A 20,598-nucleotide genomic window follows, 5' to 3' on the forward strand; every position below is an offset into this window, starting at 1 on the left:
CTTAATATGCCATCTAATCAAAAGGTGATATTGATTTATAATAAATTCTATCAGCCACCACCAGAGCTTCGTTATTTTTGATGCAGAGAATATCGCTGCACCCAAAGCAACATTTCTCGCCACCTAAACTCTCTGAAATCCGTACAGCCTAACATGTGACGCTGCAGGACAAGAATTCCATTTGCATGCGTACATCTATCCATCTCTAATCACTCCGTAGAATGTACACAGGGATCATTCGAGAGAATATGAAATATAGACAGCAGGTGATGACCTTAAAAGTTTTACCAGTGAAATAATGACAACACAAGCTGTTCTTAAATTCTAAATATTGAGTTCCCATAAACTGTGAACAAGATACAAAATGAGTCATAATTTTTTTAATAACACGGAATTCCAGCAAGGTACTATTTACAGCCTACATAATCTTTTATAGGAAATACGGAATATAGACACATGGAGTATTAAACAGGAATGACTGCATCAAATATAATGTAGACCCGAGAGATAAGCTAACAGTAAAGATGTGTTCTCTAGGCAGTGATTTGTCGGAACCGATGTGAAGATCCCTTTATTGTACTTACAGCTGCTTTTTCCAGTAAAGTAAATCTCACCTACAAACATATTGATAATGAGGTTTGTTTTCTCTTAAAGAACATGATTTATTTTTTCTACAATGTTTTAGTTGATGCTCCTCCTCCATCTTTGGTCTCAGGGTAACAACAGTGATTAAATGGCAGCATCCAAGTCAGTCGGGTTTTAAGAACTAAAAAAAAAAACATTGCATGAAAGTAATTTTTATCCATAAAAACCATAATGAAGCAACATATAAAAAAGAATTTTATTTGACATATGATTTAGATACTTTTTTTTTCAATCTTGACAGTTTTGCCTTTTGGATTATGAAAGTCGCGAAGTTAATTCTATACTATGAAAAATGCATTAACCCCCAAAAGAGTAAACATAGTTTTCGTTTTCATTTGTTAAAATTATTAGTGCACATTAAAATAAGCAACTTTACATTATATCTTATTAGCGAAATTTGCTTCTTTCTACTTGTAGACTGAGCTTTAAATTCAACAAGGCAAATTTTCCCATTACTGAGATAGACGCCAGTTGAAGTTTTTAAAATTCTACGGAGGAAGTAAGAGTGAGGAGCTGGAGGCGGACACAGACATTCTGCTGCAAGTTCACCTGAAATTAATAGCTACAGTTCTCCATAGAACTTTATGAACACCAACTGTCATCTCTTAGCTCCATATTGGGAAAACCTTTATTCACTGAAGACAGACTTTACCTGTGAACTGAAAATTTTCTTCTTGTCATGTGACCTCTTAATTTATAGGCCAAAAAAATACAATTTTATTGATGGTTACTTTACACAGTCATTTTCCATTATCACATTTGCATTTTTCCCTTCACTTCTTCCAAAAGCCGTAAAATTTTATTTTTTGTTGTTGGATGAATTGTACTTTTGAATAACACCATTCATTTTACCACACAATGTAATGGAAAACAGGAAAAAACTTCCAAGTGGAATGAAATGGTAAAAAAAAATGCAATTCCATCACAGGTTTTATTGGGCATTGTTTTTATAGCATTCAATATATGGTAAAAATGGCTGGGAAACATGATTCTCCGGGTCATTTTAATTACTTTGATACCAATCTTGTGTAGATTTGTTTAAGTGGTCAGAAAAAATTCAGAAATTTGTAAAAAAAAAAAAAAAATGATGTCCCTATGGTGAGCTGAGAGTTTTAAGACTCGTGTAGATGACCAAATTTCAGTCCATTTGCAATCCAACTAAACTTCGGATCGCGTACATTATAATTTGGAAATTTAATTTGACATAAGAGTAAACTGACTAAGAGCTTGGTCACAGAATGAATTAAACTCGTAAGTCAAGGCATTACTTTATTGTAGCATATGGTGAAAATCACGGTCTCATAGAAAGCTTAGCCTGTAGCTGAGTTTCACAGAAGTACCAATATGGCAATGACGGTGGCTTACAGCAGGTCCTGGCTACCATGATAACCCATTGTGTAAACCGATGGCAGACAGAATCTGATGTACAAAGAAAAGGGGGAGACATGTTCTTCCCTCTGAAGAAATCAGTCTACTGAATAAAGGTTTGTCTTTTTGCCCCACGTCCAGGAGTGATGGTTTTTATTTGATCACTATGCAGAAAGGAAGTTTTTTGGATCTACAAACTCAAACCTATTGAGCCCAATGGTCTTAATATCATCAATGATGTTTTTTATTGATTTTATTTTGACCCTGTGTTTTAATATCTTATCCTTTCAATTCCTTTATATCATCATCTTCGTTTTTTAAAGAAAAAATTTCTTATGCATTTTTTTCACCCATGAATTTTTTTTTTTTAAGCTTTTTAAAAATTTTTTTAATTTTTTTATTAAGTCTTAACACTCAATTTTTAACCATTTTTATATCACCTATTCCAGAGAGTTTCTTCTTGTTGTTCTTCTCTTTTCTCCACCTAGAAAAAAGATATTTGAGACTAGTTTTAGCTATTTACACATGATTTTAACCATTTTCTCCTTACTTTCCAGTTTCACATGTAGCATAGTGGACTAATACCATGAGTTATATCCTCTGAGGCAAGTTCTAATCCACCCCAGGACTCGAGAGCCATTTTTTAATCTTTTACCTCGTGATCCCCCGTGTCTTTTTATTTTTTAATCACGTTTTTTATACCAACACTCTTTTTATGGCATTTTAAACATCGTTTTTAATATGATTGTAATAAAGTTTTATTGTTTTGTATGATCCATGTATATGTATCCATGCTAACGTGTCACCCCACTATTCTTGGCGCCTCCGCCTTTTTTTTTTTTATGTATATATACCCCTGCAATGATCTTCTGTAACATGCCCTGATGAAGTGAGCTGGGACTGGCTCAGGAAAGGCGTTGGCAATAAAGATATCTTGAATTCTACCACAGCAGCGCAGTCTCTTATTGCACTACCAGCCATCTCTTTGTACCAAGAATCTGATGTACGTGAGCTCCAGCATCCACTCCATTTAAGCACCACTTTTAGAAATTAACATTGGCATTTAAACGGTTATCAGTAGAGTTGAGCGACTTTGGTCGGATCGGGTGTCATGAAACAAAATTTGTTTCAGATGAAACTGGTCCGACTAGGGCAAAAAAAGTTGGAGTTGCGTCCGAAACCCGATCCCAATGCAAGTCAATGGGAAATAAAAGTAGGTATTGAGCGGATGACATGAACCCCGATCCGACCAAAGTCGCTCAACTCTAGTTATCAGCAGTTTGTGGAGCTATGCTGGCAGCTACAACGCTTGCAGACGGGTGCCCCAGTAATGATGTCATTTTGCGTTGAAGGGTTAAAATAGCTGAAGATTCTGAACAAAGCTTAGGTAACATTACATTCAGCAATTTCCATAAAGCAATCTAGTGAGCTTTTATTTTTTAATATATTTTTCTTGTGCTTTGCAAGTTCAGAAACCCAAAACAACACAGTTATATAGGTAGGCATACAGACCTAAAGATAAAGACATATCACAACTAGAGATGAGCAAAACCAAAACCGAACAGTAAAGTTCACGATTTGAACTGGACACCTAGGGTCTGGTGCTGATCTCCAAACAAGGACTTCTCCTGGAAGTCCGTTTTACAGTTCCGGAGAAAGAGAGATTTTCCAGTTCTAAAATTCGGGTCCCCATTGATTTTTATAAAGTTCGGGTCATAGTTGAAGCTCGGGTACTGTTCTGGTATCCGAACCGAACTTTGGACTAAACTTCGGTCGAACCAACGAACCCGAACTTCCACAAGTCAGCTCATCACTATTCACAAAGTATGCTAAGACTTTCCATATACATAAATTGTAAGCGCATTAAAATATAGCAAAAAGTAAAGCAAAACTAATAAAAGGCAAAGTATAGTTCAGACAATGCTATGTGAAAAGCATAATCTTGTGGGTTTATAAGCAGATTAGAAGGTACCAGATAAGACTTGTGATGGAACTTTTACGTTTAAACATCCTCTCCAGGCTTTCCAGAGGGATAGGTATTTGGCATGTGTACCTGTCGCCCTACTGGCTAGTTCTTGCATCTTACAAATTTCATACTCTCTTTAATGCCATAATTTTAAAGGTGTGAGTATTTTTGGGTATCCATTTGAGGGGGATAGCAAATTCTGTTGACTAAGTAGTAAGTCAATTGTTTTCAGATGGTTAAAATTGCGGGTATCCAATGAATTCAGCGAAGAGAGATATAAACAAGTTGGGTTTATATAGTTATGCCACGTTATCCCAAAAGTCTTGTATTCTTATACAGTGTCAAAAGGTGTGTAAGACACACAGCAGATTCACAGCTCCAGCACAAATCATGGATTTCTTCTCATGTAGGTGTAGAAAGCAATGAGTAAGTGCTAAAAAGTAGCAAACAACGTTGCAATCGGTTTTTCAGCATTTTAAGGGAAAAAACATGCACAGCAGTATGTGAACCAATATATTTTGTAATTTTCCCAAATTTAAACCAAATGTCTGGGTGCCCTTGTAAGAGTAAACACTAATAAGAAAAAATCCATAAAAAAATCATTGGAAAGGTAACTCACCAAAACCTGACTGATGCACTGGCAGGATGCAGCAGAACCCCATTGATAAAGGTTGGGGCAGCACAAGTGCATTCCACTGATGAGGGCAGCCAGTAACCCATTGTGGTCTGGCTGCCCGGTGGAAATGCACACAGATGAGGCTTGCATAAGGCATAGGTCACACTGATAAATGTGATGCAAAAGTGTCTGAGCAGCCTATTGATCACGCCCATAGTATTAGCAGGCGGGCTGCTCTGCACTATATATACATGCATCCCACAAAGAACCAAGCCAAACATAAAGGGTTCTAGCTGCATCCTGCTAAAAAGTGCAAAAAGATAAATAGATATGGGGTATTGGTTACTATTTTGGCCAAAGCAGATAAGCTCACAACCCAACGTCAAGGGTCCCCAAATATTGTGAGTCCCTAACACTAAATTAAACAAACACTAATAAGAAAAAATCCATAAAAAAATCATTGGATAGGTAACTCACCAAAACCTGACTGATGCACTGGCAGGATGCAGCAGAACCCCATTGATAAAGGTTGGGGCAGCACAAGTGCATTCCACTGATGAGGGCAGCCAGTAACCCATTGTGGTCTGGCTGCCCAGTGGAAATGCACACAGATGAGGCTTGCATAAGGCATAGGTCACACTGATAAATGTGATGCAAAAGTGTCTGAGCAGCCTATTGATCACGCCCATAGTATTAGCAGGCGGGCTGCTCTGCACTATATATACATGCATCCCACAAAGAACCAAGCCAAACATAAAGGGTTCTAGCTGCATCCTGCTAAAAAGTGCAAAAAGATAAATAGATATGGGGTATTGGTTACTATTTTGGCCAAAGCAGATAAGCTCACAACCCAACGTCAAGGGTCCCCAAATATTGTGAGTCCCTAACACTAAATTAAACAAACACTAATAAGAAAAAAATCCATAAAAAAATCATTGGACAGGTAACTCACCAAAACCTGACTGATGCACTGGCAGGATGCAGCAGAACCCCATTGATAAAGGTTGGGGCAGCACAAGTGCATTCCACTGATGAGGGCAGCCAGTAACCCATTGTGGTCTGGCTGCCCAGTGGAAATGCACACAGATGAGGCTTGTATAAGGCATAGGTCACACTGATAAATGTGATGCAAAAGTGTCTGAGCAGCCTATTGATCATGCCCATAGTATTAGCAGGCGTAAGAGTACAAGCAGGAACACGGGATGCAGTGACGGTACTCAGGCACCAGAGCAAGGGTTAACAGGTTTATTTACAGGGGAATACTTCACGCAAGGAGGTAAAGAGTTAAACAGCATAAATGGAAAATGATGAACTTCCTAGTTCCGGACCCGGCATGCAGGTACCCGTGGTCCGGTTTATCTCCTTACATTCCCCCTCTCTTTTAGCTCGCCATTCCATGAGCGAGGATTCTTCGTACTCCACTATAGTCTTCTGAGGGCCGACAGATGCCCATAATTTTTGCACCCTCTACTGCATCACATTCTGCCAGTAAAGCTTGATAGGGTCACTCCAAACTTCAGGTTGAGTGGTAAGAAATGGAGGTTCATCCAGGTCCCATGGAGCAGCAATCTTCGAGGCCTGTTCCTCTTCTGGGTCAATGTATGACACGTCGAGAGTTTCTCCTTCTTCATATTCCATAGCTGCAGGAGGAAACATCTCAGGCATACCTTGCATCTCCTCTACTTAGTCAGGATCCCTTGGGCTGGCAGGTGGCAAACTTTCCACTTCAGAGCATGGAACAAGTGGCTCTTCCTCCTTGCAAACAGGAACCGTGGGAGTGGGAATTTCAGGGACATCTGGCTCTTTCTCTTCTTCAGGCTGAGTCTCACAGACGGAACCTTCAGACCCAAGTTGGTGTTCCACCAGGCTCGCCACCATGCCACCGATACCTCACCGTAGACAGTGGATCTCTTCTCAGCGCCCGACATCATGCCTCTGTCTGGCTCTGGGTGTGGCTGCTCTCTTCTTGCCGTACCATTTCTCCCAGGGGCGGCGTTCTCTCTAACTCGCAGGACCCTTGGAGGGATGAGCAGATCTTCTCCATCATCTGTTTCGAGTAGGGCAACTTCTGCACAGGTGTCACATTCTTCCACACATCCAACACACATTTCTGTGCCTGTCTGGTGGGCGCTTCGGTTTGGATTGCCGTCCTCTCCGGGAAGCATGCCCCCTCTGCATTCGTTCTTCACTCCACGACCTGGAAGCAAACTTAGGGACAACTGCAGGGGAACCTCTGATGCTCCGCACCTCTCCCCTAACTTCCTTCAGGTTTTGCTGTGAGTCACCTTAGGGTATGGCATGGGACTCCAAGACAGCCTTAAAAGCTTGCTCCAGTTTTTCAACTTTTTCCCATACCTTTTGTATTCATTGCCGTAATTCACAGGACAACGCCGGCTCTTCCTCGTTTGGGCTGGGTACTCTGCAATACCGGACCATCCCTGTCAAGGCTGCAACCTCCTGCTCGCCTATGCTCGCCTTTGCCCCAATTTCTGCAAAAGTCATGCGTGGGTTAGCTCGCAGGTTCTCACGCAACGCCCACCCAAGCAGCACATCTCTCAGGCCTGTCACGAGCTGGTTTTGCAGCACTATGTCAGGGGGTCCTATGCTTATGCCGTCTTTCTTAAGAAGTGCAGTGTGTAACACGTTCATGTAATTCGTCACAGTCTTCCCTTCTGTTTGAATATGCCTAAATAAGCGCGTGCGTAACTCCCCTACATCCGTGGGGTTCCCATGTGTCTCTTCAAGTATTTTCAGTACTTTGTCAAAGGTGTCTCGCTCATGAGGAGGTTGTAACATGATGGAATCCCATGTCTCTCCATCTAGTGCCATCAGGGCAACCTCCGCCACTAACGCAGGAGTCATGGGGTACATTCTCATCACCCCCTGACCCGCTCAGTCCAGCTCCATAACAGAACGTTGCTCCCTGTAAACTTGGGGAGATTACTCAAAATTGTCCCCAGCAGTATACTGGCCCTTGGAGCTTCCCCAACCACTTGGTCTGCCACCCCTGCACCCGTAGACTGCATCCTACTGACTACGCCAAGTCTAAGAGTACAAGCAAGAACGCGGGATGCAGTGACGGTACGCAGGCAGCAGAGCAAGGGTTAACAGGTTTATTTACAGGGGAATACTCAACGCAGGGATGTAAAGCGTTAAACAGCATAAATGGAAAAGGATGCAGCCTTCCTATTTCCAGACCCAGCATGCAGGTACACGCAGTCCGGTCTATCTCCTTATACCCTCACCAAAGCATAGCTGTTAGGATTAGTAGATTAATCATAACATCTCAATGGCAGACCAACGGTAAACAATGAGAACATGGCCAGGATTCAGGACCAACATAGACAGCATATTAGAGTAATGAGATACTCTCTATAAATCATGAATAAACATCAGAAAGCTAAAGAGAGCTTATATCCCCATAGAATTGGACATAATAACATGGTAAAAAATAAAGAACAAAGTCAATTAATGCCAAGTTTTATGCAAAAAGTGCCAATAATTTCCTTAAATACAAACAGGGCAAGAATACGTGCATACAATAGACACCATGTAGAAAATACAAAATTGTTAAAAAGCTAGTGGATAATGATGCAACTATGGTGTGACTACAGCAGGCATCATAAATTTGTCAAAACAAGGAACATAAGTAAGCATAACCAGAAATATGTATAAACGGCCTGTAGTTCCACTGAAATGGGCAGAAAAAGTTAACCCCATAAAGTAAGGGAGAAGAGGCATATATATCAAAATGTAAAAGGGGGAAAGGAATATATATATATTGAGGTGAAAGCATCTCCTATGTCCAAAAGAGGAGATGGATCAGTCACAATAGTTGAGGTGATAGTTCCGGTAGTGGTGAGGAGGTAGTGGGGTCATTGCAGGCTGTAGGCTTTCTTGAAGAGGTGGGTTTTCAGGTTCCATCTGAAGGATCCGAATGTGGTTGATGGTCGGACATGTTGGGGCAAAGAATTCCAGAGGATGGGGGCTATTTGGGAGAAGTCTTGGCGGCGGTTGGGTGAGGAGCGAATAAGTGTGGAGGAGAGAAGGAGGTATTGGGATGACCGGAGATTACGTGAGGGAAGGTATTGGGAGATTAGTTCAGAGACATATGGGGGAGACAGGTTATAGATGCCTTGTAGGTCAGTATTAGTAGTGGCTTTTTCGCAAAAGGGGTGAACACCTAGGCACATCCCAACTTTTAGTTACTTGATCCCATAAATTTAATCCATGCCTATATTTTTTACACTTCACCAACTTAGACTATTTAGTGCTGATGCATCACGCACAAATCGGATCACAAAAATATTTAAGCACAGGTTGTGATTGTAATCTAGCAAAATAGGTAAAAAGCCAATGGGGGTGAATACTTTCTCAGGCCACTGTACAAGGTGCTATTAGGGTACCTATATGGGGAAAATAAGCAAAAACTACGAATGAGGATGAATCTACACAGGCATTCTATAAGTAATGAGCTGGACCTCTACACAGTATGACAGATTTAAAGTCTTCATATGGAAAGGTCCTTTTAAGGAGGACAAAGAAAAACATGGGAATTCAAATTAATAAGAATGTTTAAGACTTTGACAGTAGCACTGCACCTAATTCCTGGATTTATGAGAAACTCGATGAACACGTTTCATACCTCCACTAGACTGATTCCAGACTACCTCTTCAACTCATGCACATATGTACTGTTGCAAAATCTCTAAACCCCTGACTTTAATGCAGGCTTGCAAACAAAGCCTACATCTTTCCCCCATTGTCAATCTGTGACAGTGGCATTTAATACGGCAGGGGGATGTTTCATTCTAACCATCCATCATTGCAATTCTGACCTGATTTGAAGACACGGATGGGTTGCTATGATGGCCAGTGGATCTGCTGAAGACCCCCCGTGTCTGTCATGACGGTACTCCTGTGAATGCCAACATGGCTTTCATAGGAAACTGTGATATTTGCTTTACATAGCAATACTTTTGATATGTATAATACAAGCAATCAGACGACCGCAGGTTCAGGTCTCCTAAGGGGACTAACAAATACAGTAGAAAGTTAAAAAAAAAGTGTTTTTAAAATATTTATAAAATTATATAAAATATCAAGTCACCTCCCTTTTCCCCCATTGCAACAAAAACACACGTTTGGTATTGCAGCGTTTGTAAAAGTCTGATCTATCAAAATATAAAATAAATTACCCAAATGGTAAACGACATAATGAGAAAAAAATAGAAATGCCCAGAATTACATTTTTTGCCCACTGCAATAAAATGCAATAAGAAGTTATCAAAATTTTGCATCTATCTCAAATTGGTATCAATAAAAATGTCTTTTTTCATCCGTATTAGCTATGTAACTATTGATACTCAATACATAAATCTTTAGGTGGATTGCCTCAGAAATGGTTGCTGGGTTACCAGAGAAACTAGTACAGAGGGAGGTGTCCACCGGAGAAGGGATCAAGGCCCGGGGCTGGACCCAGGACAAGTGAATAACAATATTATTGGCATGCCTCCAACCTGTCAAAGAAGAGAAAAAAGGACAGATTGTGCTGAAAAATTTTAGGACAGGTCCCTAATGACATCCCATAGTCACACTTATTTACCATTTCATTCCACCCTGTCCGCATAAAGAACATGTTAGAAAGTGAAAGACAAACCCTTTAAGGCTGTGTTAATGTTACTAATAGACCCTTCTGTTTTGTCCCATTATAGTAAAAGAGCAACAGAAAACAACTGGAGACATTCATCATGAGACGCAAACCAGCAAAGCCCGACTGTCACCACTGACTGTAATGAGTTACGTCAACTTACAGTTAAGATTCCCATTATACTTCATACATCAATTCTTGGTCTTCTAAGTCCTCACTGAGGTGGTTTCCTCAATGCCCCTCTCGGACCTCAAGCCATCTCCTCAGCATTCCTCTATGTCCTCTGTATCCACAGACCATCCCTTCAGACTTTCTCTCTGCCCTCAGACCGTCTCACAGTGATCCTCTATGCGTTCAAGTCAGCTGTCAGTCAATACAGTGGTTACAGCCACTTACTGAAGCCGCGCCTGTCGCGTCTCTGTGACTGAAAGCCTGAAACTACCGGGAGGAAAAAATATAATTGATTTCGGCAGCAGGACTTTCAGTGAGGCGGCAGCATAGCTACTGAAAGCAATTAACCCCTTTCTGCCATTGGACGTACTATCCCATTCATGTGACCTGGGACTTAATTCCCATGGACAGGATAGTAAGTCATAGCAGTCAGCAGTGCCCCCGGGGGGGCGCCACTGATCGCGGCCGGGTGTTAGCTGATTATCACAGCTGACACCCGACACTATGTATCAGGGGCGGTCACGTCAGAGGCTCTCCAAATGCGACATGACACCCGCAGACCATTCCATCAAAGTCTGCATTCCAAAACGTCACTACTTCTCTTCAAGCCCCGACGTGTGCCCATACAGTAGTTTTATCCCACATATGGGGTATCAGTGTACTTAGGACAAATTGGACAACAGCTTTTGCGGTCCAATTTCTCCTGTTACCACTGGGAAAATAAAAAAATTGGGGACTAAAAGATCATCCATAATGAAAAAGTTTCCAGCTTCCAAATATACAAAAATTTATTCAAGGCATAAGAACAAGGACAAAACGGACAGCCCCATCATAGCGGAAAGACACAGCAACGCGTATCGAACAATATGTTCTTTTTCAAGCTTGAAAAAGAACATATTGTTCGATACGCGTTGCTGTGTCTTTCCGCTATGATGGGGCATGTCCTTTTATCCTTGTTCTTATGCCTTGAATAAATTTTTGTATATTTGGAAGCTGGAAACTTTTTCATTATTGATTTACTCCACGTGTGGCTTCACAAAATATCCGAGCTTCCACCCACCACTACTAGACAAGAAAGCAGGTGAGCTGGTTACTTTTATTTTTTACTAAAAGATCATGTTTGTGAAAAAAACATATCAGGTATCAGTGTACTCAGTCAGGACAAATTGCACAATAACTTTTGCAGTCCATTTTCTCCTGTTACCCTTGGTAAAATAAAAAAATTGGACCTGAAGTAATTTTTTTTGTGAAAAAAAGTTAAATGTTTATTTTTTTTTTAAACATTCAAAAAATTCCTGTCAAGTACCTGAAGGGTTAATAAACTTCTCGAATGTGGTTTTGAGCACCTTGAGGGGTGCAGTTTTTAGAATGGTGTCACTTTTGGGTATTTTCTATCATATAGACCCCTCAAAGTGACTTCAAATGTGATGTGGTCCCTAAAAATAAAATGGTGTTGCAAAAATGAGAAATCGCTGGTCAAATTTTAACCCTTATAACTTCCTAACAAAAAAAAATTTTGGTTCCCAAATTGTGCTGATGTAAAGTAAACATGTGGGAAATGTTAATTATTAAGTCTTTTGTGTGCCATATCTCTGTGATTTAAGGGCATAAAAATTCAAATTTGAAAAATTGCAAAATTTTCAAAATTTTTGCCAAATTTCCATTTTTTCCACAAATAAACGCAAGTTATATGAATGAAATTTTACCACTATCATGAAGTACAATATGTCATGAGAAAACAATGTGAGAATCACCAGGATCCATGGAAGCGTTCCAGAGTTATTACCTCATAAAGGGACAGTTATCAGAATTGTAAAAATTGGCCTGGTCATTAACGTGCAAACCACCCTTGGGGGTAAAGGGGTTAAGCTAATATCTGCAGGTTAATAGTGTTTTTTCACATAACAGGGTCCTTTAAGATTTATTTTGCCTATTGGTTGGTCTTTAAGAGGGCATCATATATACTTTTCATCTGCTTTGGTAGTTTTTCTTTATTCTTTCTGAATCTATTAGGATTTTTGGCTCACGGGTACCCTTGCAAGCAAACAGCTGCAAATAACACACTTGGTGTTAAAAGTCATCATCTTGAGTTACTAATTAGCATCAATCCTTATGGTCAATTTTGTTAGCTCCAATAATTGCATTTACTCATAGGACGCTGCCTGTAAGGGATAAACTTTAAAAGAGATTATAGTTTCAACATACTAAAATCCACATTTATAGCCGAGGAATATTAAATGTGAATACCGGTTGTACCAAGACAGCAGTAAAGAACTTTAAACTGTACGTGGAAATCTGTGACTTTGTCACCATGTAGTGTGAACATCAGAGAACGATTCAGACAATTCTATAAATGCATAAAAGTATCAAAAATGATGAGTCCTTCCCACAATTCGAGCAATCAAAACCTCTAATTACCTCCTGGAAGTCAAGAGACCTGAATGACATGGTTGGTTTAGAATCTTTATAATAATGGCTTCATTCAAGTAGGAACGTTTAGATGTGGCTTTCGCCTTTGTGAACATTCAGAAAATGCGAAAAGGGATTTTTCATAGTAAAAAACAGCTTTACATATGATTTTTATACTATGTCTGATTTATTGTTTTTGTGAAACTGGCTACGTTTCGGGAAAATAACAATGACAGCATGAAAAAGATTTTTAAGCAATTGAAAGCTTTAAGCACTTAAGGTATTGTGTTGCTTTTTTAATTGACAAAAAGTTTTATTGATTTTATTTTTAATAAAGAAGAAAAATTACAGTCTATAACAGTGTTTATGGCATTGAATCACAGCGCAGTCACCAAAAAAAAGGATCAGGACTGTGATCAAAAACATTATACTCCCACTCTTTATGCCAACACCCAATAGGGAAGAGGAGGAGTAACATCACACTAGTGGGCGCAGTTGCAGCCTTCTGTGAGAAATTAAAAATTACATTTTTCACATTTTCAACAAGTTAAAAAAAAACAAAAAATAAAACAAATAAAATATATCAATAGATACGGAGAGGCGTTAGTATGATAAAAAGGGTATAAACTGCAAACATAACATCACACAAATTATTAAAATATGTGATATGCAAATAAACCCAGTGATTTGTGCTATAAATACCTCTTTTAAGAGAAACTATAACAAATGGTACAATGTGTAGGGTAAATTGGAGTATGGAGCTGGTATACCCTAAGGTAGATAACCTGTACTGGGTCCCTTAACCGTGGGTATGGAAAGGGGGTTCTGCAGTATTGTTAAGGGCCACTGGTAGCTAGTGGGGTAATAGGCATTTTTGGAAATACGGTGCAGAATTGCCAATGTTTAAAAATAAATGGTGTCACAGCTCTGCCTAGTGGCTTAAGTTGATAGGTATTATCTTTCACTTGTGATGGTGTCGGTCCATTTCTGGGTCAGAGAAGATGGGGAGTCTTCAGTAGATGCCTCTCATGGAGTAGAGGCTTGCAGCAGCTGGTTAAAATGTCTTCCGGAGCGCTGTCCCGGCCCGTGAAAGGTGCTCCGGAAGACAATGAGCAGAGCTGTGACTGACCATTTATTTATTGGGACCATTAATCTTCAGTTAGGGTATAGCCTATCCTTTTTGAAAATGTAGATTAAATATGTACAGAAGGGGTCATGAATAAAATTAGAACATAGTAAAGTGATAAGACCAAAGACCAGTTGATTACCAAAACATGATAAATTACATTTAAAAGTTGGCTGCACTGTTGGAAAGAAGTCTCTTGTTGTGGTGTTATTTGAAGGCTCTTTAACCCTTTCCGACGTTGGGCGTAATAGTATGCCCACGTCGCAATCCCTCCCTTTGATCTGTGCTCCGGCACTGAGCCCACAATTTCCTGGCACATGTCAGCCATGTGCCTCTAAGAGCCGTGGGTGGAATAGTAATCCTCCAGCGACTGTTAAACTGTTAAATTCTGCTATCAATCTTGAACAGCGGCATTTAACTTGTGCTTCCGGTAAGAGTGCCGGAAATCCCACCCATGGGTGATTGCGGGCCAACGATGGGTTGGCATGACAACCAGAGGTCTACAGCAGACCTCTATGGCTGTCATACCCAAATTGCTATGAGTGCTGCCCGGTGGTTGGTGCTCATAGCAAGGAGGCATCTGCACCAATAAAAGCATCAGCTCGGCACACAAAATTAAGCCCTCACCCAGCCCCAAATCACAAAAAATGGAAACGCTACAGGTCTCGGAAAATGGCACCATTTTTTTTTTTTTTAACAAAGTTTGGATTTTTTTTTTCACCATTTAAATAAAAAAGAACCTAGACATGTTTGGTGTCTATGAACTCATAATGACCTGGAGAATTATAAGGGCAGGTCAGTTTTAGCATTAAGGCCTGTTTCACGAGAGAGAAAAAGAGAGAGAAAGAGAGAGAGGAAGAGATAGATAGAGAGAGAGAAAGAGAGAGATAGAGAGAGAGAGAAAGAAAGAGAGAGAAAGAGAAAGAAAGAGAGAGAGATTTTTTCTGCCAGGACAAGTCTTGGGGTTAAATTTCATGAAAGGAAATTCTTCCGGGCATGCTCAGTTTAAAAAAGCGGAATCCGTTGGTGGATTCCGTCAATTAGCGGTTTGCAACGGATCCATCACCCATAGGCGTCCATTATAATGCATGGCGGACAGCGACAGATCCATTGCTATCTGCTGTTTTAACGCAGACGAAAAAGTTTAGTTTGTCCGTCCACCCCAGACAGCGGATGCCAAAATCATGACGGATCCATCAAAAAATGGATGCAATGGATGACATCCGTCAAAATCTGCCGCTAATGCAAGTCTATGAGAAAAAAGGCGGATCCGCCAATAAAAATGGCGGATCCGTCTTTTTCTAAAAATGGCGGATTTTGACTGACGTCAAACAACTGAAGTGTGAAACAGGCCTTAGTGAACATGGTAAAAAAAAACCACAACTGTGAAATTGCATTTTTTTTTGCAATTTCAATTTACTTGAAATTTTTTTCCCGTTAACCAGTATACAATATGTTAAAACTAATGATGTTATTCAAAAGTACAACTCCTCCCGCGAAAAAAAAGCTCTCACATTTCCATTTTGATCAAAAAATAAAAAAATTATGTCTCTGGAATGGAAGGGGAGAAAAAAACAAAAACGCAAAAACTAAAGTACATCCGGTCATAAAGGGGTTAACGTCAATTACGTGTTTCGAGTTGATAAAACACTTAACAAAAAAAGTGAAAGTGTGTATAAATAAGAAAATTAAGAATTAGAAATATCAATAAAGGAAAATTGCTCAAAAGGTGATTAGGAATGAATAAAAGCAATGTGTAAGGGAAGCGGGATTAGAACTCGGTAGAAAGATAAAATATGGAAGAGAAGGGGAGCACTAATACATAGAGCCAAGTTAATAATTGATAATGGAGAGTGGTGAAAAATATAAGACAAGGATTGTTGAAGAGGTGAAGGAAGCATCAAAGTGGAAACAAAGGATGTGGGCAGTACAAAAGGAGAGTCAGTTGGTGAGGAGAGAGCACAGAGCTATAGGTGGCAGACCTGGACTGAGGCTGAAATGATAGTGATGTAAAGGGAAATGTGAGTTCAAAGAAGGAGCTGAAACTCCCAAATGGGCAATTCTGGTTTTAATGCAAAATTGCATTTGACGTCTCAAATAAGAAAGAAGTCTTGATAAAGAAGAAGTTAGGAAGAAAAAGAAATGTTGAAGTTGTGGTTTGAAACACCAAAGTGTTCCTCTTTATCCTCTTCAATACACACCACTATTTTCATTATGTTATCAGAGAATTTGCTAGTGCACAGTAAAGTTATATAATATTTCAACACTTTGCCGTTCAATCATCCAGGTCAAGAGATACCATTCCTAACACCATACCAAGCCAAGGAGTGCATTATTAAACTGGAGCCTCATGTTTGGTTTGCTTTCTTCCACCGTAAACGTAAAGGAAATCTGTCAGCATGTTTTGCTATGTAATCCAAAAGCAGAATGAGGTAAGGACAGAGAGCCTGATTCCAGCAATTTGTTACTTAGTTTACTGGATGCAGCAGTTACGATAGAATCATAGTTTTCTCTATTACACATTTATCAAAGCTCAGTTGTTGCATTGTGTATTATTATTATTATTATTTATTATTATAGCGCCACTTATTCCATGGCGCTTTACATGTGAGGAGGGGTATACATAATACATACAAGTACAGTAATCTTAAACAATAGAAGTCACGACTGGTACAGGATGAGAGAGGACCCTGCCCACGAGGGCTCACAATCTACAAGGGATGGGTGAGGATAACCTCATCCAGACTCCTGATTAGCATCTTTCTTCACTGCTCAAAAAAATAAAGGGAACACTTAAACAACACAATGTGTGGTATGAGGGCCCGATGTCCACACATAGCTGTTGTGCTTACAGTCCAATACCGTGCAGGGCAATTGGCATTTGCCAGAGAACACCAAGATTGGTAGATTCGATCTTGGCGCCCTGTGCTCTTCACGGATGAGAGCAGGTTCACAGTGAGCACATGTGACAGACGAGACAGAGTCTTGAGACACCATGAAAAAAGTTCTGCTGCCTGCAACATCCTCCAGCATGATTGGTTTGGCAGTGGGTCAATAATGGTGTGGGGAGGTATTTCTTTGGATGACCGCACAGCCCTCTATGTGCTGACCAGAGGTACCCTGACTGCCATTAGCTACCGGGATGAGATCCTCAGACCCATTGTGAGACCATATGCTGGTGCAGTGGGCCCTGGGTTCCTTCTGATGTATGACAGTACTAGGCCTCATATGGCTGAAGTGTCAACAGTTTCTGCATGATGAAGGCATTGATGCTATGGACTGGCCTGCCTATTCCCCAGACCTGAATCCAATTAAGATCATCTGGGACATCATGTCTTGTTCCATCTGCCAAAACCACATTGCACCACAGACTGTCCAGGAGTTGACTGATGCTTTAATCCAGGTCTGGGTGGAGATCCCTCAGGATAACATCTGCCGCCTCATCAGGACCATGCCCAGGCATTGTAGGGATGTCATACAGGCACGTGGAGGTCACACACACAAACACTACTGAGCATCATTTCCCTGTATTGAGGCATTTCAACTGAAGTTGGATCAACCTGGAATTTGTTTTACTACTTTGATTTTAAGTAACATTCCAAGTCCAAACCTCCATGGGATTTTAATTTTGATTTACATTGATAATTTTTAAGTTTTGTTGTTCTCAGCACATTCCACTATGTAATGAATAAAAAGATTTGCAACTGGAATATTTCATTCAGTGACATCTAGTATGTGTATTTTAGTGTTCCTTTTATTTTTTGAGCAGTGCATATACATTGCATACTAACAGATACTGCTATTCATTGCTGGGGCCATGGTTGGACTAAAGGCCCTTTTACATTTAGCAATGCACCAGCGATCCGACCCGGTCAGGATCGCTGGTGCATCGCTAAATGATCGCTAGTGAGCTTCCACACAGAAAGATCTCACAGCGATGCAGCAGCGACGCAGCGCACGATACTCACCTTTCACACACAGCGATCCTGACGTCCTCCCGCCCGCCTCCAAGCGTCGCTCGTCGTCACAGCAGGAAGCAGACGACGAGAAATGGAGCCACCCAATCTCGCGCGATCAGCGATGGACAGCGGGGGAGCCGGTCGGAGGTAAGTATCACACATAGCGATATCGCTATAACGTCACAAAACCAGTGACGTTTTAGCGATATCGCTATGTGTAAAACCCCCTTAAGATACATGTAGCTAGGTGTCCTGTTGTGATAATCTCCTGCTGATAAAACACTGATTGTATTGAAACCACAAAGCACAGCCCAATAAGTGGCCAATCACTGGAATCAGGCTTTCTTCCACTGCATCATGGTGCTCTCAGATTACTTAGAAAAAACCTGGTGATAGACTCCCTTTCATTAGTTGATATAATTCTTAAGTGAATGCATAATATTAATTTTGTATGGAATCTATTTTCAGAAACCCAGACAAGGTAAAAAAAAAAAACTCTAGAAAGAAATATAAAATGTAATCCCACAGCATTATGCAAAACAACATACTTAAGTATTTTGTTTTTTTCACATTACTTTTTTTTAAACTTTTTTTAAATTGTTCTGAAACTCAATTGAGAACAGTGAGAACTTTATTTCTTTACATTTTAACTGTTTTATGTTTCGCAAGATTCATCTGATGAGGAAACTTGATTCTTTTCAATAGGTTAATTTTACCAGATGGTATACATTTCTAATTATACATGCAACATATTTAGTTACAACATTTTTTAACAGAAGAGAATATAAAATTAAATTATTGAATAAGACATGGCTCTCTTATGTATTTACACTTCCATACACTCTCGTAAGCCACAGTAAATATAATACATGCAGGAGCTTAGCAAGTAGCTATAGGTCCCAATGCCAAACTTATACTGGGGTCACCTGTCTTATTTTCATTTACAGGAGTTGCAATTGATTATTATAACTTTCTGTATATTATAATCTGTTTTTATTGCTGATAGTGATATACTTTACACCATCCAGATGCTTTATCGCCAGTAATGCGGTAATCTCTAAAGACACTGTTCATACTACTAAACTACATTTGGCCTTCTTACGGAATGACTCCCAGGGTCCCATTGACCAGACATAAGCAAAAGGGTATAAATAAATCTTGATATACACATTTTTCTGCAGCATGGCATACCATAAACATGCAAAGGAGTTAAAAAAAAAATCATACAGCACACGGAGAATGTTTTTAACACTCTCAAGAGGTATTTTTGTTATTGCGTTTTCGCTTTTTGCTCCCCTTCTTCCTAGAGCCATAACTTTTTTATTTTTTGTTCAAAACGGCTATGTGAGGACTTGTTTTTGCACTTTGTATTAACATATCGTGTACTCTAAAACAGGACAAAAATTCCAAGTGCGGTGAAATTGCAAAAAAAAAAGTGCAATTCCACAGTTGTTATTTTACCATGTTCACTACATGCTATAACTGACCTGCCATTATGATTCGCCAGGTCATTATGAGTTTATAGACCCCAAACATGTCCAGATTTTGATTTTTTTTTTTTTCTCGTTATGCCATTTAACGGTCGGGTTAATTTTTTTTATATTGCTGTATTGCGTGATTGTGAACGTGGCAATACCAAATATGTGTATGTTTGATTTTTTTATTGTTTAATTTTGAATGGGACAAAAGGGGGGGGTGATTTGAACTTTTATTTTTTTAATTTTTTAAAATATTTCTAAAAAAAATTTTTTTACTTTCTGCATGCTTCAATAGTTTCCATGGGAAACTGGAAGCTGCAGTTGTCTGATCGGTTCTGCTACATACAGGCGATGATCAGATCGCCTGTATGTAGCAGAAATACTCACTTGCTATGAACGCCAACCACTGGGCGGCACTCATAGAAATCCGGCTATGAGAACCATAGAGGTCTGCTGGAGACCTCGGGTTGTCATGCCGACCCATTGGTGACCTGCGATCATGTGACAAGGTCACTGATGGGGGGGGGGATTCCACCTGAGGCTGTTGCGGGCGCCTGTCAGCTGTATAGATCAGGGGTAGACCGAAATCGGCGTACTATTATGCCTGATGTCGGAAAGGGGTTAAAACAACAGGATTGCATCACCATTGTATGCCACTGAATGCCTATACAGTCCCATGCATCAAACAATAGAACAAATGGCATAAAACAAGTGTAAACTATGATTTATGGATGCCTGAAAGAGGCATAACTGATATATGAAAGGCACCTTAAAAAAGATGAACAAGAAGAAATATATAAAAAGCCTTTGGATTTATCAAGACCCAGTTCATCTCAAAGCAATTATACATATGCTGAAAGGCTTTTACATTTACCAGTTTAGAAATTGAATGGCATGAAGAAAACCACACCAACCATACATTTTCCTAAAGGGGACTTATTCTTAATTTTTTCAAGAAAACGTGCAACTCTTGATAATCAACTTTTACATAGTATTTCAGCTCAATCACATTTCTTGCGTGCATCTAAGGTGCTGTCATGCTGTGACTGTAGGAAAGCTGAGACAGAGAGACCCTATACTGTCCCTTTATCTAGGGGAGTCCTAGTCTTACCTGAAGGTGTAGATACTTGGGTCTCATACCTCTCTGCGCTTCTACAGACCACTCCCTAGACCACTTTCTCCAATGCCACAGGAACAAAATAAAGATACT

The 20,598-nt window shown here is 39.9% G+C and overlaps 1 long non-coding RNA gene across 1 annotated transcript in view; it reads right to left on the reverse strand.

Annotated features, from left to right (window-relative positions):
• Positions 1 to 365: 365 nt before the first annotated feature.
• LOC141048969 (uncharacterized) overlaps positions 366 to 20,598 on the reverse strand; it is a 29,318-nt gene continuing 9,085 nt past the window's right edge. Inside the window, exons 2-3 of the long non-coding RNA XR_012220221.1 lie at positions 2,454 to 2,497; positions 366 to 766 (exon numbers count right to left, since the gene is read on the reverse strand). This is a non-coding gene — a long non-coding RNA (uncharacterized lncRNA). The remainder of the gene's footprint in view (positions 767 to 2,453; positions 2,498 to 20,598) is intronic.

The sequence above is a fragment of the Dendrobates tinctorius genome, unplaced genomic scaffold, assembly GCF_039654945.1.
Source record: "Dendrobates tinctorius isolate UK_male_01 unplaced genomic scaffold, ASM3965494v1 ptg000139l, whole genome shotgun sequence".
NCBI classification, from domain to species: Eukaryota; Metazoa; Chordata; class Amphibia; order Anura; family Dendrobatidae; genus Dendrobates; species Dendrobates tinctorius.